Source organism: Aythya ferina (assembly GCF_964211825.1).
Source record: "Aythya ferina genome assembly, chromosome: 2".
Classification (NCBI taxonomy): Eukaryota; Metazoa; Chordata; class Aves; order Anseriformes; family Anatidae; genus Aythya; species Aythya ferina.
In genome coordinates this window covers 101,569,545-101,595,890 of record NC_140297.1, presented here as the reverse complement: position 1 = coordinate 101,595,890, position 26,346 = coordinate 101,569,545, and the positions used below count along the sequence as shown (strand labels likewise).

General features: G+C 38.8%; 1 long non-coding RNA gene across 1 annotated transcript in view; it reads left to right on the top strand.

Annotated features, from left to right (window-relative positions):
- LOC311432854 overlaps positions 1-26,346 on the top strand; it is a 737,448-nt gene that overhangs the window by 169,978 nt on the left and 541,124 nt on the right. The gene's annotated exons all lie outside the window — the stretch shown is intronic.

Here is a 26,346-nt window from a genome sequence, read left to right as displayed (position 1 = left end):
AGTGTCGCTACACCGTCCTGTCTGTCACAGGTAGTTAAATGTTACCACTTTGCCAACAGAATATGAGTCAAGGTTTTTGATAAATAGAAGAAATGGGCAAGTTAGAAGTCTGTGTACTGACATGTAGAAATCTGATACTGTCAAGATTTTGTATATCTTATTGAAGAGAAAATTGCAGCACTGATATGTCTATTATATTTTTAATATTCTTAAAATGAAGAAAAATGTTGCATTGCAATGCATGTTACTGTAAAAGGAAATATCAACTTGGCAGGAGAAGCAAATCTTGTTAATATAAAATGAGGAAAATCATGCTGTATCTAAATAAACTACATACATAATATATTAACTCCAGCTCTAAAATCTTGATCAACAGCAGAGGTAGAAATGTTTCCATTTAAAAGCTTTATCAGAAGTCCTAGGGCTTATTATGGAAACAAAACCCCAAACCAATTGCATTAAGCTTTTGTTAAAGAATAAAATACAGTACAAATGCATAAATCACCTTGTTGGTCCAAGTTGAAGTTTTAACTACTCAAAGAAAACCCTTCAGGTCTGAATGCATTTTCTGAAAGATATTTTTTGACATTTCAACACTTCAGTAAAACAGTTATTTCTAAAGAAAAACTCTTAAGATATGAAGAGAGCTACCCCAAATGTAGATGTTCAAAAATGTTTTTTATGGTGTCTTTTCATTTTTATCTTCCTGCAGATGAATAGAGATACACAACATTGGTGGGTATGGAAGAGCAACTGATGTCATCTACCTGGATTTGTGTAAAGCATTTGATGCTGTCCCACACAATATCCTTGCCTCTAAATTGGAGAGACGTGGTTGTGATTCATGGAACACATGCATGGTGGATAAAGAATTGCCTGGATGGCCACTCTCAAAGAGTTGGAGTTGACAGCTTAGTGTCCAAGTGAAGATCACTGACAAGTGGTGCACCTCAGTTGTCAGTATTGGAACTGGCGCTGTTTAATATCTTTGTCGGTGAAATGGAGAGTGGGACTGAGTGCATCCTCAGCAAGCTTGCTGATGACACCAAGCTGTGTGGTGAAGTCAACATGCTAGAGGGAAGAGATGCCATGCAGAGGGACCTTGACAGGCTTGAGAGGTGGGCTTTTGCAAACCTCATGAGATTCAATAAGGCCAACTTCAAGGTCTTTACCTGAGCTTGGGCAATCCCCATCACAAATACAGACTGAGCAAAAAATGGATTCAGAGCAACCCTGGGGAGAAGGACCTGAGGGTGCTGGTGGATGAGAAGCAATATGCACTTGCTGCCAAAAAAAAGCCAGTCATATCCTGGGCTGCATCAAAAGAAGCATGACCAGCAAATCAAGGGAGGTGATTCTCCCCCTCTGCTCTGCTCTCATGAGACCCCACCTGGAGTACCGCTCTGGGGCTCCCAGAACAAGAAGGACAGGGACCTATTAGAACAAGTCCAGAGGAGGGTCAGGAGAATGATCAAAGGGCTGGACAGGCTGAGGGAGTTGGGGTTGTTCAGCCTGGAGAAGAGAAGGCTCCAGGGAGACCTTATAGCAGTCTACCAGTACCTAAAGGGAGCCTACAGGAAAGCTGGGGAGGGACTCTTTGTCAGGGAGTGTAGGGATAGGACAAGGAATAATGACTTTAAATGAAAAGATGGTAGATTTAGATTAGATATAAGGAGGAAATTCTTTACTGTGAGGCACTAGCACAGGTTGCCCAGAGAAACAGTGCCCCATCCCTGGAAGTGTTCAATGCAAGGTTGGATGGGACTTTTAGCAACCTGATCTAGTGGAAGGTGTCCCTGCCCATGGCAGGAAGGTTGGAATTAGATGATCTTTAAGGTTCCTTCCAGGATTCTTTAATTCTATGATACATAATCTACATAATTCTTGGCCATACTATTAAAACACTGATAATTCATAACCACATATGCATGTAAAATAATTATGACCTTAGTTTGTTCTTATGTGGATAGGTTTCCTTTCTGTCTTTCTAATGAGGTAAATAAATTATTTTAAAATGGGAGAAAAAGTGAAATCAAGTCTTATTGTAAAATGAAATACGAACATCCTCGAATGATAGCTGAGAACTTGGTTTACAATGTCAAATCTAAGTTCCAGAGACCAGTCCTCCCCCTCTATTATTATCAGTCTTAATATTATTTATGTGGAAAGGTCATATGTTCTTATTAATGTTTGTTCATGCTCTTAATCATAAATTTTAAGTCCAAACAAAACCTATAACCAAATTTTGTGCCTCAAACTCATGCAAGCTACAAAAGTTAAATTACATGCTTTCATATGAGTATGCACTTATCCTAAGCATATGCATTCATTCTTTAATCTTCATTTATTTTATAGGCATTAGTGCAGTTGGTGAAATCTTCATGCTTATGTTCTGCACTGATAGAAATAATAGACTAATAACCTCTCTTAACATTAGTCATTTCAATGAACTAATGATCCCTTTTCTTGGAGGAAATCATTTTTATGAAGCACTATCACAGCCCAGAATGATTGTAACTTCAGATCAGGCTGTTAAACAGTAATGGATTTAACAATTGCCACACTTTTCACTTTTTTTTTTTTTTTTTTTTTTAAATTTGCCTCTATAACCTCTTTGCTTTCCTTTCATCCTGGACATTCCTAACAAACCAGTGGGGGGTAGGTGCGAAATTTTTAAAACACATCAACAAACAGTGAAACAACAATACTTTCTGCTTGCAATATAGTCCTTTGGAAAGCTTCTGTCTCCAACAAGCTAAATTACATTTAATGAATTTAGGGAAGGGGAGGGGAGGGGAAGGGAGGGGAGGGGGGGGGAGGGGAGGGGGAAAAAAACATCAGGAAGCTTCATGTAAGGGTAATTGCTTGTTTGTTTTAAGCTATAATAGCTACACAAATATGGTGTGGTGGTATAACTTGGCTGAGCAGCTGAACTCCACCACAACTGCACTCTTGCTCCCCCTCCTAAAAGGTACAAGGAGAGAAAATAATGATGGAAAGAGCTCAAGGGAGGAGACAAGGACAGGAAAATCACTCAACAATTATCTTCATAGGCAAAATAGACTCAGTATAGGCAGACTAATGTAATTTCTGTCTACCACTAGCAGACCACAGGAGTGAGAAACTAAAAAAATCTAAAAACACCTTCCCCCCATTCAACCTCTTCTATGTCCTCCCCTACCCCAAGCAGCACAGGGAAATGGGGAACTGGGGCCGTGGTCAGTCCCTAACACTTGGGGAAAGGGGGAGAAAACAGGATGGAAAGGGCTCAAAGGTTGACATAATGACTGGGAGATCACTCAACAATTATCATCACAGGAAAAATAGAATCAGCATAGGGAGATTAAAATACTTTATTGCCTACTGCTAACAAGCTAGAGCAGGGAGAAACTAAAAAGAAAAAAAAAAAGAAAAACACCTTCCCCCCATCCATCCTCTTCAACATCTTCCCTCTAAGTGGTACAGGGGAACGGGGGTTGAGGTCAGTCCCTAACGCTTCATCTCCACTGCTCCTTCACGGTCACTCTCTGCCCCAGCTCCACACGGGGTGCCTCCCATGGGATGCCATCCTTCCTGAACTGATCTTGTGTGAGCTTCCCACAGGCAGCAGCTCTTCAAGAACTGCTCCAACATGGCTCCATACCATGGGGTCCATCTGCCAGGAACAAATTGCTCCAGCACGGGTCCCCCACAGGTGACAGCTCCCCACAGATCTCCTTCTCCTGTGTGGGCTCTTCTGCATTGGCTGCAGCTCCAGCCTGAGGCCTGCTCCTCTGGGGGCTCTCATTGGGCCGCAGCCTCCTCCAGGCCACATCCACCTGCTGCACCGGGGGCTCCTCCACAGGCTGCAGTGTAGAGATCTGCTCCATGTGGGACCCATGGGTTGCAGGGGGACAGCCTGTTCTACCAGGGGCCTTGCCACAGGGGAACTTCAGCTCCAGCCCTCCCTTTACACTGACTTTGGTGCCTTCAGAGCTGTTTCTCATTCCTCATTATCCCAGCTACTGCTGCCCATAAGATTTATTTTTTTTTTTTTTTTCTCCTCTCTTTCTTAAATCTGCTCTCACAGAGGTGCAAACATGACTTATTGTCTTAGCTCTTGCCAGTGGCAGAGCCCTTTGGAGGTGGCTGGAGCTGCTCAAGGAGGCCACAGCTGCAGCCCCCTGCTACCAAAACCTTGGCACTTAAACCCAGTACAGTAGTTCAGTTGGAAAACATAATGTAAGCTTTCATCCTTTTGGCATTCCTTGTTAAGAGAAATAGAACCATGTAGTTACTTAGAGAAATTTGTTTGTATAACAGGACTTAGAAACTGTGTAAACTGCATATTTTTGAGTGTCCAATTAATAAATTCTACACTGAGGAGAATTAACAGCATGGCTATTTACTTACATGTACTGCCATACAACTGTGATTTCATGTTAATTTTTCAGCTATACATACATCTTAATTTTCAATTTACAGATAATATACTTAAAAAAAAAAAAAAAGTATACTAACTACATAAGAAGTCACAAATTGCTCCTGTTTGCCTATTTTCCAATCCAAGGTAACAAGATTCACAAGAAAAGTTTGCAGAAGCCAGTTCTCTCATCTGTCCTACATTATCTTTCTTTACATCTTCTTAGGTAAGAGGGAAGGGGAGGAAACTTTTATTTGACACTCACTGAGTCATATGTTCTCACAAAATTCTTTGGCTGAAGTTTAATACTCAATGCTTTCATCACCTTTCAGTTAAATGTTTTATCTTTTTCTCTCTGGGTTCCTGCTCCTGTCTTATAAAGCCTCTGCCAGGTGTTTTGATCTTTCTCCTTCCACACCAAGTGCTCCTTCCTATGGGGTTAAAGGGGAGGGTAGCAATGCTGCTGCTTTTACTCACCCTTTGCAGCACAGATTTAATCACACACACAGCCTGGCAGAAGATCCTCCCAAGTCCATTTTCACAGCTTAGATTTCTCTCTAAACCTCTCTAAACTTCTAGATGACCTTCCCTACTGTCTAATCTTTTTTATTTTTTTATTTTTTATTTTTTTGTCATCAATAGCGCTTTAGATGTGTCTTTAATGATCAAAGTCAGACCAGAACAAAATTTCTCCAGACACCACCTATGGACTGTTTTGCATAACAAAATCCCCAGGGCAGTTTTTTGAGATCTTTCCTTTTTGTGTCCTTGAACTGCAAGTAGTGTTTTGCCCCCTCTATTACCAGCTGTGGAACTGGGCTTTCTTAATATGTGAATGCAGTTGGGCTCTTAAAGGTCAAGTATAAGTGATATTAGTTGCCAAAAAAAAAAAAACACTCAAGGGTGCAAAACTGAACATAATATTTTCATACACATAGAGAAAGAAACCACACATGGATTAGTATCAAATGAAGAACTGTAATTGCAGAACAGAAAGAATTTAAAGTTAGCAAGGTAGAAATGAAAGCTGAATAAATGAATTAGAACATAGCATCTAAGCATCCCAAGGCATTCAAATCTGATATTAAAGCACAGACCAAATCTAGGAAACTGGTTATAAAACACAGAAGATTTTATTGTGGATTCACTGTAGAGGCATCTAGAATTTTTTATTCAAATTAACCAGGGATGTTCAAAAGCCAGACATTTCTTCCCTAGAGCCAGAAATTGCAAAAAGCTCAGGAGTGTCAGGAATCTGTAGGCTTCTTAGAAGTTTGATTGCATCAAGAGATGGAGCTTTAAAATGACAAGATAAATAATGGATATCAGGAGCCTATGGTCTGTACTGTAATTTAGTTCATAAAAAGAAAAAATTACATTCAAATGGAACTAAAAACAGATTACTCTCCATCACTGAAGGAAAAAAAATAAAAAAAGAAGACAGGAAAGGTGAGATACTCTCTTCGAAGATTTAAAACAGAGGGCAATATACAAACCACACATGTCTGAAAAGATTATTGTTCTTTTATGTTTAAGGATTATAAGTTCAAAAGGAACCATTATGATCATTTATTCATAATGATCATAAGTTTTGATAAGTTTGATCACCAAACTCTTGTATCCATTTCTGACTAAGCTAAATCACATATAAAATGGTCAATTTTTCAGATATAACACGGTCAGTTTTTCATATGTACTGGGTCTGGAATTAACTTTCCGTGCAGGAGCCCATACAGTACTGTGCTAGAACACTTGTAGCTAGAACAGCATTGGTGTCACATCAGTGTTTTGTCCATTGCTGAGCAGTGCTGGCACAGCACCAAGACTCCAACAATCCGCCCCTCCCAACCTACCACCAGGAGGGGTGGGAAAGAGGTGGGGAGGGAACATCACGAGGGCAGCTGACCTAAACCAACCAAAGGGTTATTCCATACCACATGACATCACACTAAGCAATAAAAGGAGGGAAAAGGAAAGGAGATGAGGTGCTCATTATAAAGGCCTGTCCTCCCAAACAACCTCTACGTATATTGAGATCCTGCTTCCTAGCAGACCGAACATTGGCCAAACATTGCTCCTTGATGGGAATTAGCTAATACATTTTATTTTCCTCTCTCTGGGCTTCTGTGCAGTCTATGGTTTTTGTTTGTTTGTTTGTTGTTGTTGCTGTTTGTGTTGTTGTTTTTTTCTCTCTTTGTTGTCGACGGAAGGAAGACACAGACGCTCAATATGAGTGAACAGTGAACTTCAACTTTAATGGATAGCTCAGTCGCCTTTTATCTAGTTCGAATATAATCAACTCATACATATTGCAAAAACTAAGCTCAGCATTGGCTAACATTTCCCGCTCTTTCCAGGTAGTTCCTCCTTCTTTTAGCCACTGTCCCGCCTTAGGGACTTTCCCCATCGCTCAAGGGCATCGTGTCCTTGAGCCTGATTGGCTCTCAGCCAGCTGCGTACGTGCCAGACTCATGTGAGTTGAGTACGGTACTTCACTAGCCCATTGCCTCCTAACTGCCCAACATCCACGTGTCCTATTTCACTTAACCATTCCTCCACATCTCTTCTTTTTCTTTTTAGTTAAATTATTCTTATCACTTGAGCCTTTTTTTTTTCTTTCCCACATACTTTTTTCTTCCCCTCTTTTGAGGAGGAGGGGGAGCGAGAGAGTAGTTGTGGTGGAGTTTAGCTTCCCAGAAGAGTAAAACCACTACATCATATTGTAACTATATATATATACACATACATACATACATATATTTCAAGCATGGAGCAGTTGGTTGGTTGCATTCTTGCTCTCATCCTTGTAAATGATATAGGTAGGAAAAAGGAAGAAAAAAATTCCAGAAGAATGTATGAATTTTGTAAAGAGTTAATACTCTGTTTAAAAGAAAACACAAACAAACAAACAAAACAAACACACACACTATATATATATATATTTATTTATTTTTTGTAGTGTTTGAAAGCATACAATGTCCATATTGAAATTCAAAAACTTGTGTCAAATTTCTATCTGCACTATAACCTACCTGGATTTTAATTAGGGTTGTTAAGAAAAATTTGTAAAGAAAATGATTCCCATTCTTAGAAGGCAATACCTTTTCTTATTATTAGTTTATGTTGCAAAATCATTTAGAATCTCAGGGCCATAGCATGCCTATGCTATTACTAACAAAATGTATTCTATTTATGAGGGACTGAAATAGAAATTCAACCAAATATCCTCCAAGAGCTACATAGTTGCCCACCTCCAAAACAAACTTTGTATTTAGAGCTGCAAATAACTGCAAGAAGAAGTGAATATGGAAATAATAGGCTCCTTAGGGAGCACTGTAGATTTTTGTGTGACATTGCTAACATACATTTTAAAATTTCACACCTAGTTCCTGGTGGACTGTCTTAGTCACAGTCAGTCCTCTATTTTACATTCCTCCCCTATGGTACCACACAGTTCTTATGCACTTCAATTGTATGCAGATTCTCCTCAAATGGCAGGGCATACCAAATGGAACAACAAAAGTTAGACCACTTTTGCATGTAACATGCTGAACATCTGAAAAAAAATCTGTTTACTAAACCAGTACCTAAGTGTCCCTTCTAATTTATTGTAGTCAGTGAATATATGTATACAACGGTTTAAACATAGAGGAAGAGAGGCTCTTGCTGAACTTACACAAGACAGCCAAAAGGGTTGTCTGTCAGACAACAAAGAAGAAAAAAAAACAAACATAGAATAATAGAATCATAGAATGGACTGTGTGGAAGGGATCTTAAAGTTCATCTAGTTCCAGCATTCCCGGCATGGGCTGGGACACTTTCCATTAGACCAAGTTGCTCAGAGCCTCATCCACCCTGTCCTTAAACACTTCTAGGGATGGGGCACCCACAACTTCTCTGAGCAACCTGTGCCAGTGTCTCAACACTTTCACAGGAAATAATTTATTCCTATATCTAATCTAAGTCTACCTTTTTAAGGCTGGATTTACCACCTCACCACCCTCTGTCCATCTATTTTATAAGCCCTCTTTAAGTATTAAAAGGCCACAATGAGGTCTCTCTGGAGACTTCTTTTCTGCAGGCTGAGAGAAGAGCAACCCCAGCTTTCTCACTGTTTAATAATAGAAGAGGTGCTCTAGCCATCTGATTATCTTCATGGCCCTCCTCTGGACCTGCTCTAACAGGTCCACATCCTTTTTGTGCTGGGGGCCCCAGACCTGGACACAGGACTTCAAGTGAGTCCTCACACAGGCAGAGTAGATGGGGTCAATCACCTCCCTCGGTCTGCTAGCCATGCCTCTTTTGATCCAGCCCAGGATGCAGTTGGCCTTCTGGGCTGTGAATGCATATCAATGGCTCATGGTGAGCTTTTTGTCCACCAGAACCCCCAAGTCCTTCTCTGCAGGGATGCTCTTAATGAGTTCTTCTCATGTCTGGGATTTCCCTGGCCCACGTGCAACACCTTGCACTTTTACTTGGTGAATCTCATTACTTTCACATGGGACCACTTCTGAAGCTTATCCAGGTCCCTTTGGGTGACATGCCTTCCTTGTGTTGTATCAGCTGCACCACTCAGCTTGTTATCACCTGAAAACTTGCTGAGGACTCTATCCCACTGTCTGTAATTGAATAAGATATTAAACAGCACTGGGCACAAGGTGGACCACTGAGGGACACCACTTGTCACTGGCCTCCACCGGGACACGGAGACATTGACCACCACTCTCTGGGTGTGACCTTCAAGCTTTATCCACCATACAGTCCTACCTTGAAATCCACCTCTCTCCAATTTAGAGAGCAGGATGTCATGTGGGACCATGTCAAAGGCCTTACATAAGTCCAGGTAAATGACATTGGTCAGTCTCCCCTTGTCAACTGATGAAGTCACTCTATCATAGAAGGCTAGAAGGATCAGTCAGGCATGATTGCCCTTGGTGAAGCCATGCTGGCTGTCTCGTATCACCTCCTTCTCTTGCATGTGCCTTAATATTGCTTCCAGGAGGATCTTTTCCATGATCTTCCAGGCACAGAAGTGAGGCTCACCACTCTTTTCTCCAGGACTTGCTTTCTACCCTTTTTAAAAATGGGAGTGATACTTCCCTTTTTCCAGTCACCAGGGACTTCATCTGATTGACATGACTTTTCAAATATGATAGAGAGAGGCTTGGCATCAATTGATTGATGTCAATTGGTGATCAACTGACATCAGCCAATTCCCTCAGGACCCTGGGATGCATGTCATCAGGCCCCGTAGACTTGTACCTGTTTAGTTTCATCAAGTGGTCTCAAACCTGCTCTTTGCTTACAAGTGGAGGGACTTTACTCCCCCAGCCCTCATCTATGGGTTCAGGGAAGTGAAAGATGTGGGAAGCCTGTCTGGCAGTGAAGGCTGAGGCAAAGAAGTTGTTGAGTACCTCAGCCTTCTCCATATCTCTCATTTCCAGTTCTTCCTCCTCATCTGTCAGAAGGGGTACACTATCCTTGGCCTTTGTTTTTTGACCAATGTACCTGTATAATCCCTTCTTGTTATTCTTTGCATCCCTTTTCAAGCTCAGTCCCATTTGTGCCTCAGCTTTCCTGATCCCATCCCTGCACATGTGGGCATCATCCCTGTACTCTTTCCAGGCCACATGTCCCTGCTTTCACTGCCTGTGCATTTACTTCTTAGACTACAGTTTTACCAGCAGGTCCTTGCTTAGCCATGCCGTTTTCCTGTTTGGCCTGCCTGACTTTTTACACATGGGGATGGGGAGCTCTTGTGCTCTAGAAAAGTGTCCTTAAAGAGTTGTCAATTCTTATCAGTTCCTCTGTCCCTAAGGACAGTGTCCCAGGGCATCGCATCCACTAGGTCCTTTAAGAGCTGGAAAAGCATTCATCTAAAGTTCAGACTTCACTCTTTTCTAGGCCCCAAGACCACAAACTCAACCAGGTAGTGGCTGCTACAGACCAGACTGCATCCAATCTTAATTATTTGATTAGTTCATCTGCACTGGTAGACACCAGGTCCAGTAACACTTCTCCTTTGTTTAGTATGTCCAATAGCTGTGCCAGGAAGTGCACTCCAGGAGTCCAATGGATTGCTTACAGCCTGCTGTGTTGCATTCCCAGAGGACATCCAGGTGGTTGAAATTCCCCATCAAGATGAGAGCCTGTGAGAACAATGAGTCTTGTAGCTGAAAAAAAGACGTCCTTGTCAACAGCCTCCCCTTGATCAGGCAACCTGTAGTAGACTCCAATCACAAAGTATCCTTTTTTGGTCCGGTAAACCACATGAAAGACAAGAGACTGCAACTTAGACACACTTTGGAGCTCCCCAGCAGCACACCAGGACATGAGATGGCACTCAGCCTTCCCCTGGCGGTGAAAAAGAGGGGGAATCAGAGCACTTAGGCTGGGAGGAAGCCCCTGCTGCTCAGGAAAGTGCTACCAGGGACAACTCCATGCACAAAGGGACACCCTTGTACTTCCAGTACAGGCCTGGCATCTTGCTGGGAGGAATAAGAATTAAATTCAGCATGCTGGGTGATAATTCTTTACCATGGTGAAGCTGAAAGGAATATCTTACTCAATTTTTCCTTGAGGCTCAGTTAATACTTTTGTAAGCATCAAGCTACTTCTAACAAGTCCAAATTCTGCTGTTTTAATATAGACACTCTCAAGCACTCTGCATTGTAACTTTGAATCAGATGCAGTTATACATCATGTTTTATGCATACTTTTTACCTATTACATTTTTCCCATATTATTCTAAGCCCTTACAAAAATATTTAACCACTTTAAAAGAAGACTCATTTTAGAAGAGTTGTGAAAATAATTTTCTTCTTGGATAGTTTTGTGGAAGATTTTAACAACCAGTCTTCACACACAGTTATGGTAACACCATTCCTACTGTGGGGACATTACATTTTATTGAATTCTATTTTTATTTTTTTCCTGAAAATTAAACAGGTAGGCTTGTTTGGTGGGTTTTGCTTTTACTATGTAATTCTGAATTGTCTTTTCCTGAAGTTAAGAAGAGGCATTGCAAAGTCAGTTATATTTTCCTATTTCTTTACAATGCAGAAACAAACTATTAAACTACTTAATCATAAATATTCTATACAGTTATGTATGCTTTGAAGGATACTAGAGTGTTTAATAAACAGTATTTCATCAGTACTTTACACATGGAATTATTACACTACAATAATATTATGCTATCTAAATAAAACAGGAAATTGATGTACAAAACCTGTATCACAGGAAACACAACTTCACCCCCCAAAATAAAAATAAAACAGCAAATTCATCACTTTCTACAGCTCTATTGACATAAGTAGTCTTCTTCCCTACTCTATAAAAATTCAATGGTTCAATTATGTCATGGGTGAGCAGTAAGTAAATTACACAGTATACAGAAATAATTGATCAGCTGGTCATTTGATCAGAACTTTTCAAGAACTGCAAAACAGTTTTTTGGATTGTAAATTAGCAAGATTTACATTGTTTTGGCAGGGGGGTATTTTCTTGTTATTTATCCGAATGGATCCTCCTTCTTCTCTAACCTTCTCTGGAATTGAAATAAAGCCTATTTAATCTATGGATACTTGGCTTTTAAATATAACCAGGTGAATAAATAGAATCATTACCTCCTCTAGTGTTTGATCACCCTCACAGTAAAAACTTTTTTTGTGGTTAGATGGAGATTTAATTTGTGCCCATTGCCTCTTTTCCTGCCACAAGGTACTACTTGGTACTGAGATGTGTCTGGCAGCCTTTTCTCTGTTCCCTCCCATCATTTACTCACACTGATGCATTCCCTGCAGAGCCTTCCCTTCTCCAGGCTGAGCAGTCTCAATGCTCTCAGCCTCTCCTCCTATGTTCTTTTTGTCTTCTCAGTGCATTGGTAATGTGAAAGCAACTTCAGTTTAATACTTTGCATTTAATGTCTAAAGACATAGCTTTGTTTCTTTTAGTATCAATGGCAATATCTTCTCCATTTTCAAGAAAGAGAAAAATTACTCTGTATTTTGAAATGCTGTAAATCATTAGGTAGATTATTGTGTTCTTTACCCTTCTGTCCTCCAAAAAGTTTTACATGCATTGTGCTCATCTATCTTAATGCTACCATCCTTAATTGATTTGAGACAATTTAGAGCCCGCCATAGAAATAATACACTAATGTTGTTTTCCAAAAAATTACCCAAAACTCTATCTGAACATTCTTTTTATCTTTCAAATACAAAGTTCTCAAGTTTGGAACATTATGATTGTAGCCTTCTTCCTGAATTGTTTCATACTAAATTCTAAATATGTCTGTGTTCACTTTTATTTTATTTTATTTTATTTTATTTTATTTTATTTTATTTTATTTTATTTTATTTTATTTTATTTTATTTTATTTTATTTTATTTATTTTATTTTATTTTATTTTATTTTATTTTATTTTATTTTATTTTATTTTATTTTATTTTTCATTTTAAGAAGTTCAAATTAAAGTAAGCAATTTAGGAAGAAACCACAAGTCTACAGTGTTTATCAGTATAGTTGGTACTCTTCAAACCTAAAACTGGAGCACAGACAGTTCCTTACTAGATGTTTTAATACTGCCCCAAAACTTAACTTCATTTTTGTGCCTTTTTATTTTCTTTTTCCCCTCTGTTACTAAGAAATTCTAAGCAATGATCTAAGCAATGAAATAGAAGATTTTATCCTCAGATATGTCAGTTATGAAATGGGGAGGACGAAGAATTTAGTAGCAGATGTTTTCCAGTAATGAGCCTGCCTGAGAATGGCAGGCAATTCAGAATGTTCACAAGACACTGGCCATCAAAGAGCATGACAGCAGATTGTCCTTTGGGAAGTAAACTCAGATGGATGCAGGATAGAGTTAATAAAAAGAGAAAGAAATAGGAATGCATATTTTGGGATGAATAAATATTCCATGTTCTCCCCAAAGAACTATTTTTCCTTATTATTCCTCTGTACTCCTGATTAGTAGCCAATTAACCTCCTCCTCCTCAAAATCTCCTAGTCTTAATGTACAATAACTAGTTCTTGCACAAGAAAGATTTCTGTAGCCAATGCCCACTGCCTTATTATTTTCTCATTGATTATTCCAAACTAAGGTAAAAACAAAACATTAATAACAACAAAACTCTCAACATTAATAATGAAGGCCATAAGACAGAATTACAGAATTGCCTTTAATACTTTAATATGCAGAGCAATTCAGACTACTGGCTGTCTGGGATATATAAATCTGTCAAGACCTGAGTGCTGGTGCATTGCATAGGTGTTTTATGCCATAATTCAGTTGACCACTGATTCAGTTGACCACTGTATCTTTAAAATATTAATCTTTTTTTCTTTTTAGTGATGCAAAAATATATTTCTTTTAAAGATCAGTTGTAGGCATTTTTTTATTATTTACCACTCCTGGCAAATGTAGGCATTTCTGTAATTAGATTTGTTAATGAGGTAGTTGATTCGAAAATCATTATTTACAGCTGTAGGTTATAATCTGAGTAAAACTGCAAGGAAAAAAAAAAAGTGATTATAATGGGCAATTTTTATCTATTCTAATATATAGTGACTAAAATGGGCCCTTTCAATGTCTGAGTGAAAAATTGTGAAAAATCATATTTCCTTCTATAGCTTTTGGAGGTAATCTATTCTTTTGTGGGGAAAAAAATAAATTGATTATTGATTATTGAATAGATGTATTTGATATAATACATCTAGACAGAATAGAATGTATTTGAGTAGATGTATTTGAAAGCAGGGTATGATTTGTCCCTTCCCTGTAGCCAATCACGTAAATATTAATGAAGAGCTGTGACTACACATGAAAAACCTCACCTACCAGATTAATTTTATTAAACTTAATTACAACTCCTGTATTTGAAAATGTGAAATAAATCTGCATTCCAGACATACATCCATACTGTGAGTGAAATGTTTTCCGGTTGATATCCAAGTTATTTTGTACGTATTTGTATTTCCATACTGTGAATGGAAAATGGGTGTCTTCCACCTGCTACTGAAAGGCCTGGCTACACTGCTTACCTTACTAATATGGATATTATTTTTAAATAAAGTACTTTATGAACATTTGCTTAACAATGTTTTTTAGAAATGAACATTTGTCTAATAATGTCTTTTGGTATGAGAATGAATTGGGTTTTCCAGGGATGTACCATACTTTATTAACCACTCTAGCACATATGTTATTAAATACTCTATTCCATACTCTTTTTACTTCTTTCTCCATCCACCAGTAACATTAATGTCAGGATGAGGAAGAAGCAGTAATGATTTCAAAGTTAAAATTTACCTAAGAAATTTTCCAACTCTTTATATAAAGTGATCTATGTGACATGAAACTGGATAAGGAAAAATATCCTGAAATCAGAAGTGTTTTCCTCTTACTATGTGAGTGTGTTGAGATCCCACTGAATACCAATCTGTCAGTCCTACTTACAGCTTGCATTTCTGCTGCAGAGAACTTCAAGGAAGTAGCTGTTAAAAATTGTAATAGTGCAGTCTGTACTGATATTACTCTCTGGTAGTCCCATTTTTATGTCTGCCTGAGGAGAATTAGGGTTATAGCTGCAACTGTAGGGTGCAGCAAAGATACAAGGCACTTTAAAGGCACTTTAAAAACCTCTTCCTCAGTGCTGATGTCCCACCAAGTGAAAACAATAGAAACCTGCCTATTTTTTCCTAGGAAATTAATATAAAAAGCATTCTTCCTCTACCCATTGAAATTGCCATCCTTTTAGTGCTTACTTTAATTTATTGTTCCATGAACTTTCTGCTTCCATCTTCTTTCCCACGATTTTGGTTTTCACTGTCCTTCTGACTGCTATGTTATAGTTAACAGAACCTGCAACTACAGTAAACAATTCTCCCTGTGCTGTGTTTTATCACATTAGGTGCAAGACCACATCACCATTAGAAGATAAAAGAGGATGGAGAAAAATAGAACAGAAGTAGAAGAGGAAAACACAATGAAATGGGAATAATGAGACACAGACACCAAATAAGAAATAGAAATTTGTGATTGAGCTGAATGACTAAGACAACGTCTAATTTTGGAAATCTTGATTTTTTGCCAACATTTCTGAGTATTTTACAGAGAAGTTTCAGTCAGATGGATAGGATTGTACGTATAGAATAGGTGAAAAATCTAGGATATCTTTTGAGCTCTTTGTTCTTAATATATACTTTTTGGTCATGACCCTATTAAGTTTAGGATAAAACCTGGGACCCCACCAGTCCACACCAGGCAGATATAAGCCAAACTGTGCATTGACTAGGTCCAAAATCTGCAGAAGTGGACTGACAAGACACCATGAGGTATCTACAGATCAGCCCAGATTCAGCCATTCTGTTCCATATTATAATATCAATAGAAACGAAACCATTGTAACTTTGATATGCATATAAAATTCTTCCAAAAGAGATCCAACTCAATGTAAATCCATCTCATTACACATACAGCTTCCCTCAAAACTCTGAATAAAGTCTGATATAGAGTTAGAAAGCAAAAACTTTAACCAGACTAGTTTACTTGTTGTCCATGTAAAATAATTTGTCATCTTGTACATTGGATTTCTCTAACAGTCTTGTCTCCCCAGAAACTGTGACTTTCATTTCATTTCATTTCATTTCATTTCATTTCATTTCATTTCATTTCATTTATTGTATTGTATTTTTTAAGAACTGGAAGCTGCTAAGTAAATTAGGAAGATAAGTTACTGGATATGGAACATTTTTTGGCAAAGGTGCCTGGTATTTTGTTAGCTATTTTCCACTTTCAGTTGCCATTTGGATATCTCATGTCCCCCACATACATGACTTGATGAATTTAATTTAAAAAAAAAAAAAAAAATCTTTACTAAAAAGTAGATTTTTTTTTTTTTTTTTTTTTTTTCTCAAGCTTTTAAAGTCCTGTGTCTTAGTTTTCAATAACAGTATTCTTTTTCCAGACCCATAAAACCAAGAAAAACACCTTTCCCATTAAAAGAAAAATACAGTATAGAGATGTCAAATGTGAATTTTAGAAGTTGCTCTTGAATTTTAAATGCATTATTTTATAAGCCCTTTTCTTATAAATGATATTTTTTCAGACATTTTAACATCTCTAAAATCTTGGATTATGCGTTTTTTGTTTGTTTGTTTGTTTGTTTGTTTGTTTTTTTCAGTCATCTGATTATTTCCAGCTGCAAAGATACATGAGAAGCTACCTCTAAAGCAATATGTAAGACTAGTTCACAGATGGTAATATTCTTTTTTGACTGGAAACTGAAAGCTTTCCTCTGTTTTCAACTGTAGTCTGAGTAGCTGTAGTATTTAAACTCAGGCTTTAGAATTCTGCCAGTTTGTTGATGGTACAATCAGGGTATAAACTACAAAAGGACGATTGTTAGGTTTCAGTACTTTTTGAATGAACATGCAAGATCTAATTTTCTGCATCTATTATTCTTGGTAGATATCAATTAACATATGTAACAATAGGTTTAGATTTTGTCTAATGACTGCATATTGTACACACGGGCCAGGTGACAATACTTTGGGCCAGGCGACTGACAATATCTTGTCAGTCTCACCTCTGTCCCTGGAAGGGTATTAGAACAGCTTGTTCTGGATGCCATCTCCAAGCAATTGGAAGAGAAGAAGGTTATGAGCAGTAATCAGCATGGATTTACAATGGGGAAATCATGTTCAACCAACCTCATAGACTTCTATGTTGGCATCACCAGCTGGGTAGATGAGGGGAGAGCAGTGGATGTCATCTACCTTACTCTAGCACGACATACTGCTCAGCTAGCAAAGCTGAGAAAGTGTGGGATAGACAAGTGGACAGTAAGGTGGGTTGAAAATGGGCTGACTGGCTGAGCTCAGAGGGTGGCGATTGGAGGCGCAAAGTCTGGCTGGAGACCTGTGACTAGTGGTGTTCCCCAGAGGTCGGTGCTGGGTCCAGTCTTGTTCAACATCTTCATCGATGACCTTGATGAGGGAATAGTGTACAGCAAATACATTGGTGACACAAAGCTGAGAGGAGTGGCTGACACACAAGAAGGCTGTGCTGCCATTCAGCGAGACCTGGGCCAGCAGGAGAGATGGGTAGGAAGAAACCAAATGAGGTTTATTAAGAGCAAGTGTAGAGTCCTGCACCTGGGAAGGAACAACCACATGTATCAGTACAGGCTGGGGGATGACCTGCTGGAGAGGAGCTCTGAGGAGAAGGACCTAGGGGTCCTGGTGGACAACAGGTTGACCATGAGCCAGCACTGTGCTCTCATGGCCAAGAGGGCCAATGGGATCCTGGCGTGCATAAAAAGGAGTGTGGCCAGCAGGTCAAGGGAGGTGATCCTCCTCCTCTACTCTGCCCTGGTCAGGCCTCACCTGGAGTAGTGTCCAATGCTGGGCTCCCCAGTACAAAAAAAGATGGGGATCTCCTGGAAAGAGTCCAGCAGACGGCCACAAAGATGATATGGGGCCTGGAGCATCTTCCTTATGAGGAAAGGCTGAGAGACCTGGGTCTGTTTAGCCTGGAGAAAAGAAGACTGAGAGGGGATCTCATCAATGTGTATAAATACCGGAGGTGTGGGAGACAGAGGGATTTGGCCAACCTCTTTTCAGTGGTTTGTGGGGACAGGACAAGGGGCAATGGTCAAAAAATGGATCACAGGAAGTTCTGTACCAACATGCAAAAGAACTTCTTCACGGTGAGGGTGATGGAGCACTGGAACAGGCTGCCCAGGGAGGTTGTGGAGTCTCCTTCTCTGGAGATATTCAAGGCCATCTGGACACCTACCTGGGCAACCTGCACTTAGGAACCTGCTTTGGAAGGGGGGTTGGACCCGATGATCTCTTGAGATCCCTTCCAATCCCTACAATTCTGTGATTCTGTAATTCACATAAACAAAACAAAATGGAATGCCAAAGTTGAGTATTAACTCATTTTGATAGTTCAGAGTTATAAAGAGGTTTTTAATCCATAATGTGATAAAAAAGATAATTGGAAAAAGAATTCCAGGAACAAAAGTAGGGTTCACATGACAATGACAATGACTTCTGGGTCTAATCCCAAATGCCTTATTTTTCTTCTCTTCCAGCCCACAATTTATGAAATACTGATGCTAACTGCAGTCAGAGTAGTTTAGGAAGAGGCTGTGATTGTAATAGCCAGTTCTACTGAATTAAATCAAATCATCACCCAGACAGCTCTTCTTTAGGCCATGTTTTCACAGTGTTTCATAATTTTGTTAGGCTGTTTCTGGCAACACACATTTAAACAACTGAGTGGTAATTTGACTTTCATAATGTTTCTGACTATACAGAGATATTTGGAGTCATAGAAATCTGTTTAAAATCATTTAGTAAACCCAGTAGCACATAACTATTTCCCTTTTAAATTCTGCAGCAAAATTATGTACAATATTATTTTTCACACATCATAGGTATAAGGGTGGTGTGCTTTTTCTAGGAGAGATGGACATAATTTTTTCAAGTTAAATGATGAAAATTGCCATGTAGATCAATTGTTGAGCTACAGTCTTCCAGTTAGTCACTAATCATTTACTGTAGTATCCAGATTATGAAAAACCATCACCAAATGTCATATGAAGCTGTTTACAGAGTATAGGAATAAACTAAATAGATTATGGGCAGGTTTAGGATGATGAGATTATTTTCAAAACAACTGACAGTATTGTGAGGCTTGACTCTGACCATTGCTACTAGCAATATTATTATCATAAGTGATATACTTGTTTGGCTTGGGAGAAAACAATAGAGAACTACTCCTTTGTATTATTTTGAATGACCCATGCCATCTAATTCACACATTTACACTTATAAAATGGACAGTTAATAATTGACTCCTATTCACCTTCTCCATTGTTCTTGCAATTTTATCATGTCGTGTCTTTCCTATGTCTTCTTTTCTCTAGGCTGAAAGTATCCAAAGCTATTAAAAATGTATGGGAGGGCCTCAAAACAAACAGGAGACCAATTTGAAAATTTAGGAAGATATGCGAAAATTAGAAAGTATTAGGCTTTTTTATATCTGCCTTATGTTTTCTTTTAGGACCCCTGGAGACTACCCTGAAAAAATTTCTTCAGTGAACATGAAAGTTACAAGCTCCTTGTCTTGTTTCATAAAAATACCTAAATGTATTAATTGGAGTGGGGAGAGAAAATAGTACCTTCCTTCCTCTTTCATAACAACCTTATCACATATCACTTTATGGCATAGGTACACTACTTTTCCCTCTTCTTATTTGCTGCCTCTGTGACTTATTGATCCCAGAAATATGAGACTCAAGAAACATGAGTGATCACCCTTTCTGTGTGCCCCTCTGATCTGCCAGTGAGAGCATTAACCCAGCAGATAGAAAACTCACTGGTGTCAGGTACCAGTTAGAAGAAGCAGGCAAAACAAAGGTTCTACAAAGAACAAAACCTCTACAAAGGTTTTGTTCGAGGCCTCATCCCATCTACATGCTCAGAATTGGAAAATCTAACTGTGTGCCTAGCTGCTGGTGCCAACAGGTGAGGCAAGGAAATATCTACATAGGTAGAACAGAGCCCTTTTGCATCCTAATTACTCAATCAATATTTTAGAGGGGTATAGACCCAACTTTATTTTCCATGAAGAATAAAGGCAAGAGGCACAAATGTGACTTTTCTAGTTGAGATTTCTTGCATTTCCAAACCATCCAGAAGACAATATTTCCTTTTTGTTTAATTCCTTGTAGACTATACATAAGGAAGTGTTACCATCTTCTTGATTCTGTAATCAATGAACGAACTCCTGATGTTTCTATCCACCTGGATGGTATTCAAGAGCAACAGGCCTTTCCAAATAAGAGCGACCTTAGGAAAAGGTGTTTTCCTCAGGACTTGAACTGGGGCAGTATGGGAATCACGGCTCTGTTCCAGTGTCCACTGAGAGTTTCTTCAGTCCATGGGGGAAATTTCTTAATTAGTCTGGTGTTTTTTTGTATAGGAAGTCCAACTTCTGCTTAGTCTTAAAGTATATGATTATCTAATAAACAGGGCTCACTCTTTTTCATGGGGCTGATATAAATTTTAACCTTTGCAGTTTACTGTTTATCTGCCTAGTTGCATTTGTTTCTGTGGCAATACACTTACCCCTTACAATCCCTTAAATATCATATCTTTAACACAGTTGTTATTACTGTTTATGGCAACATGTTTCTGTATACACTAGCATCCAAATGAAAACAAGTATGTCACTTTTGCTTTGGACTGACAGTCCATTTCTCTTATTCTATAACATTGTCTGTTTTTCCTGAGAGGAATTCTTTTAATCTGTAATGTGTAAGTGTGGAGCTAATCTACTGCATTCCTTTCATCTTTCCCATTAACATTATCTTTGTTATCATTCCAGTATATATACTCCCTGCATTATCCTTGCCAGATTTTCAGTTTGAATTTCATTATTTTTTTTCAGAACAGGTCCTTCTTTGTTATTGATATTTGATTTCACAATTAGGTCAATAGAGTCACCCATCACCAGAGTACACTTCCTCTTGGACCCCATTTTTATTTAGTTAGTTTTTCAGTCACAATCTTTCATCAAGAGAATGGTTATCCACCTGGAATAACGAGACTAATTTTTCAGTTGTGAATCAAATGCTCCTACAACATTAACATTTTTATCCCATGGATTCAGCAAATCTTAGCAACTTCAGATTTTACATAGAGCACAGGCCTCAACAATATTTAATATATACTTAATTAATCAAGCTACTTTATCCAAAAATTCTTAAACATCACTTTAGACCCAACTTGTGTGATAAAGATTCCTTCTACGCAGTGAACTATTTTTGGCTAACTTTACAAAACAGAAGATCTTGCTGCTGCTGCAGAACTCTTTTCTACAGAGTTATGTGACTTAAATATGCATTTGACATCTCACAAAGCAGCTCTAGGGTTAAAGAGATTTCAAAAGTCAAAGGCCTTCTTGATCAAGACTAGAAAGTGGGTGAGGAAGTGGACCTATCTGAAAGTCAGGCTGGGGCTCACAATTAGATTTGATCTTCATTTTCAAACTCCACTGCTCTTGTCACTGGGAATTCCCTTCACATCTTTCTCACATTTTAGATGAGGGCCTATGTTATCATCCTTACTTTATTTCTTTTCCTATTCTTTTTAGCATCTCCTGGGCAATAACGGGCAACTTTATTCCTCTTCTCCCCCCTCCTCCACCCTGCCCCCCCCCAAAAAAAAAAAAAAAGGCTTAACTAACAATCTTTGCTAGTTAGTATTTTATTACTCATTAAAAAAAAAAAAAAAAAAAAAAAAAAAAAAAAAAAAAAAAAAACTCTTTAACTATATGGGAAAAACACAATAAACCCAATTGCTTTAAATGACTAAAAAAAATAAATAAATAAAATAGATAAAACAACAAAATTTATAATTGACCCATGGAACTCTCACTGGAATGTTGCTATGCCCTGGAAAAAAAGTAAAAAGAATAAAGAAAAAAAAAAAAAAAAAAAAAAGATTGATTTTAAATAATAAACACATGTAAAGCAACAGTGACCTGCTAAAAAGTAAAGAAAATACATATATACTCATTTCCTGCTTGCTATCTACAGATAAGACTTTATTGCTTTTTCTTGTTTTCAATAATATTCTTAAGGTTCCAAAAAGTTTTCTAAGGCTGACATGTTTGATAATATACAGTGAACACGGATGTCTGCAAGAAGAAAAAAAAAATAAAAATATATGTATATATGATCTATATTCAGAATGAAAAAGATTAAATAGCAGATAGCATAGTGTAAGCCTGGGAAATTCTGTTATGTTTCCCTCTTCCTCAGCTCATTATACATGTGTTTTTGATCTCTCAGGCTGTTATTCTACAACTAAAAATGTACAAAACTGTCATTTTTTTAACAATTTTTATGATTTAACTCCTTTTAAAATAAAATTTGTATCATACTGCAATGAGAATTTGTGAATTTGGCTTGTTAAAGATCACATCATGGCTATTAAGGACACATTAGAGAGCTGTACTGTACAGTCTGCAAAATCTCCTAAATGCTATATCCAGCCACTGCAAGAAGGCTTAGGCCAGATTTTTAATAGCCCAGTGGTGATAGTGCATATGCATCTAAGGACAATGCACATGCAGAAGAAGCTAATTAACATCAAACTCTAATTAGTCCCTCAGTATTTAGCAATGAAGTATCAGCAGCTGTCTTAGATGCCATATGCTAATTAGCATTAATAAACTTCAGAAATAATTGTCTCCATTGTTCTATGTCATAATACTCCCTCTAATTATACTTTGGAGAGCATTGCCTATAAATGGTAGCAAGCATTACATTGTATTGCTTGACGTTTAATGAGCAATTTATGGCAACTTGTGGCAATAGAAAAGAATCTATATCAGAAAAAAAAAAAAAAAAAAAAAAAGAGAAAAGATTAATACCAATTTTATAAGTCTATAATTAACACGTTGGCTTGTACCTGTGCTCAGATGGGAGGGATTTTTTTTTTTTTTTTTTTGTGTTATTGTTCTGCGTGCTGTAGTGTATGCAGGAAAAGAATAAAATGGTGATATTTTAGTGTAGTAGAACTTACTCACTGCTTCTGCATGTAGATGCTCCAAAAGACCAATTTTATATCTCAGACAAGATGGTGTGTGCTATCATACTGGAGTGTTTATGCTCTGCTCTTACATTTTATGGGTGTTCAGAATTCCATTTTTCTAATGGTGAAAAAAAGAGAGAAATTCTCTTTCTGGTTTACTTGAAAAACCATGCACTATCCACTATAGATATTTTAACACAGATTTATATTTTCTTCGCAACAGTGAAGAACTGTATGATTGTTGCTGTTGTTGCTTTTAAAACAGAACTCTGACAAAATCCACCGGAAACACAAGTTTAGGTCTGTGGCATAAAACCACAGGCAGACTGAGACTCTGGAGGCCCATTCAGGCTTGCCTGAAAACTTGTGATAACCATTGCTAAAGACATCTAGCACTGCATTACAGGCTATGCAATCTTCCATAAAATGATTCTTTTACACTGCTCAGTGTCTGTATTGCTTTGTTTAAAACGTGCCAGTAAAGCTATGTAGTTCAAATATAGGAAGTATAAATAATCTGTGAGCACACCAGGGAGAACCAACAGGATATATATAAAAAAAAAAAAAAAATAGTAGGAGAAGGCACATAAAATAGACTAACTGATGACAAAGAACTGACCTGAGCAATGTATGAAAAGGGAGCCTGTCTCCTACCAGACAAACCGCACCTTAGCAGACTTAATCCCCCAGATTGCATGAGACAGAATAGGATGGTTAAGATGGATGTTCTAACTATATTTTAGCAGAAGCACAAACAAGCTTTCCAGCAGTTGTGCTTAAGTTACAGCTACCTGTATTGGGTTTACACATTTTACATGAAGTTTTGGTAGTGGAGGTTGTAGAGGCCTTTGTGAGCAGAGCTCTGAAGGTGCCTCATATCGGAAAAGATCCAGCTCCAGCCAGCTCCAAAGGGACCCACCACTGCCAAGAGCTGAAACAATAGGCCATGTTGTTTGCATCTCTGTGTGAGATTTAAGAACATGGGGAAAAAATCACTGGGCAGCAGTAGCTGGGAGTGAGGAGTGAGAAACAGCCCTGCAGACACTAAGGTCAATGAAGAAGGAAGGCAGGAGGTGCTCCAGGCACAGAGCAAAAGTTCCCCTGTGGCAAGGCCCCTGGTAGAACAGGCTGTCCCCCTGCAACCCATGGGTCCCACATGGAGCAGATCTCTACACTGCAGCCTGTGGAGGAGCCCCCGGTGCAGCAGGTGGATGTGGCCTGGAGGAGGCTGCGGCCCAATGAGAGCCCCCAGAGGAGCAGGCCTCAGGCTGGAGCTGCAGCCAATGCAGAAGAGCCCACACAGGAGAAGGAGATCTGTGGGGAGCTGTCACCTGTGGGGGACCCGTGCTGGAGCAATTTGTTCCCGGCAGATGGACCCCATGGTATGGAGCCATGTTGGAGCAGTTCTTGAAGAGCTGCTGCCTGTGGGAAGCTCACACAAGATCAGTTCAGGAAGGATGGCATCCCATGGGAGGCACCCCGTGTGGAGCTGGGGCAGAGAGTGACCATGAAGGAGCAGTGGAGATGAAGCGTTAGGGACTGACCTCAACCCCCGTTCCCCTGTACCACTTAGAGGGAAGATGTTGAAGAGGATGGATGGGGGGAAGGTGTTTTTCTTTTTTTTTTCTTTTTAGTTTCTCCCTGCTCTAGCTTGTTAGCAGTAGGCAATAAAGTATTTTAATCTCCCTATGCTGATTCTATTTTTCCTGTGATGATAATTGTTGAGTGATCTCCCAGTCATTATGTCAACCTTTGAGCCCTTTCCATCCTGTTTTCTCCCCCTTTCCCCAAGTGTTAGGGACTGACCACGGCCCCAGTTCCCCATTTCCCTGTGCTGCTTGGGGTAGGGGAGGAAATAGAAGAGGTTGAATGGGGGGAAGGTGTTTTTAGATTTTTTTTAGTTTCTCACTCTTGTGGTCTGCTAGTGGTAGACAGAAATTACATTAGTCTGCCTATACTGAGTCTATTTTGCCTGTGAAGATAATTGTTGAGTGATTTTCCTGTCCTTGTCTCCTCCCTTGAGCTCTTTCCATCATATTTTCTCTCCCTGTACCTTTTAGGAGGGGGAGCAAGAGTGCAGTTGTGGTGGAGTTCAGCTGCTCAGCCAAGTAATACCACCACACCATATTTGTGTAGCTATTATAGCTTAAAACAAACAAGCAATTACCCTTACATGAAGCTTCCTGATGTTTTTTTCCCCCTCCCCTCTCCTCGTCTCCCCTCCACTATCCTCCTCTTCCCTCCCCTCCCCTTTCCTTTTTAGCAGTAGGCATTAAACTATTTTAATCTTCCTATGCTGATTCTATCTTTCCTGTGATGATAATTGTTGAGTCATTATGTCAACCCTTGAGCCCTTTCCATCCTGTTCTCTCCTCTTCTTTCTTTGAGGAGGGAGAGTGAGTGATTGGCTGTGGTGGAGCTCAGCTGCTGAGTAAAACCACCACAACTGTCAATACTGACAGTTAGTTTCAGACCACTTCTTCCCATTTGCCTCTTTGGCCATGCATACACTTGGAGCTTATGAAAACACCAGGTGCTACTCTGTCTGGAAAGAGAGGTTCCAGACCAGCCAGTAGCCTTTTACAACCAGTATTCCCAGTGTTTTTCTTTTGATTATGTTTTGTTGTTGTTATTTGCTTTTGTTGTTGTTGTTGTTTGGGGGGGGGGGTTGTTTAAGTACATTAAGCCTGAGCAGTGATGTGCATTTCTCAGCAATATCCAAACGTGACCTGACAAAGCTGAAAAGTCTGTATGAAGAGTTATTGTGTGGGTTGGTAAGTTTCCTCTGTTGCTACAAAAAGAAGTTCAGATCATCAGTGTCTGACAAGATTATCTGTCCTGTTCTGCTATGGGCAAATTAGAAACATCAACAAGACAATTTTCATGTTTGTTAAAGAGCAAGCAACTTTGTAAGTTGTACTAAAGTACCTACAAGATATCAGCAATACCATGGTTGATGTGGAGATAAGAATAAATCTTCCTTGAGTCCTCTAGCCATCTATTAATTTCCTATATTGTCTGTTCTCCCTTCATTTAAGGTGTGAGAGGTTAATTTATTTTTCAAAAAAGAAAACGAAAAAAAAAGAGATGAGGGGGGATGGAGAAGTAATGGGTCCACCTAAAGCTCAAAATAAAACTCTCTGAATGTTGAAATTATATTCTTCAGTATTTAAAGGACATAATGCTTATTCTAATTGTGCTAATTAGCGTTTTCATTATCCAGAACAGGACTATCATAAGCCAAATGGGAGAATGAATTTCTTTTTGAGGAATTTCTTTCCCTATGCCTTCCTTTAATCCTTTAATTACTCTTACTGTAGATGTAA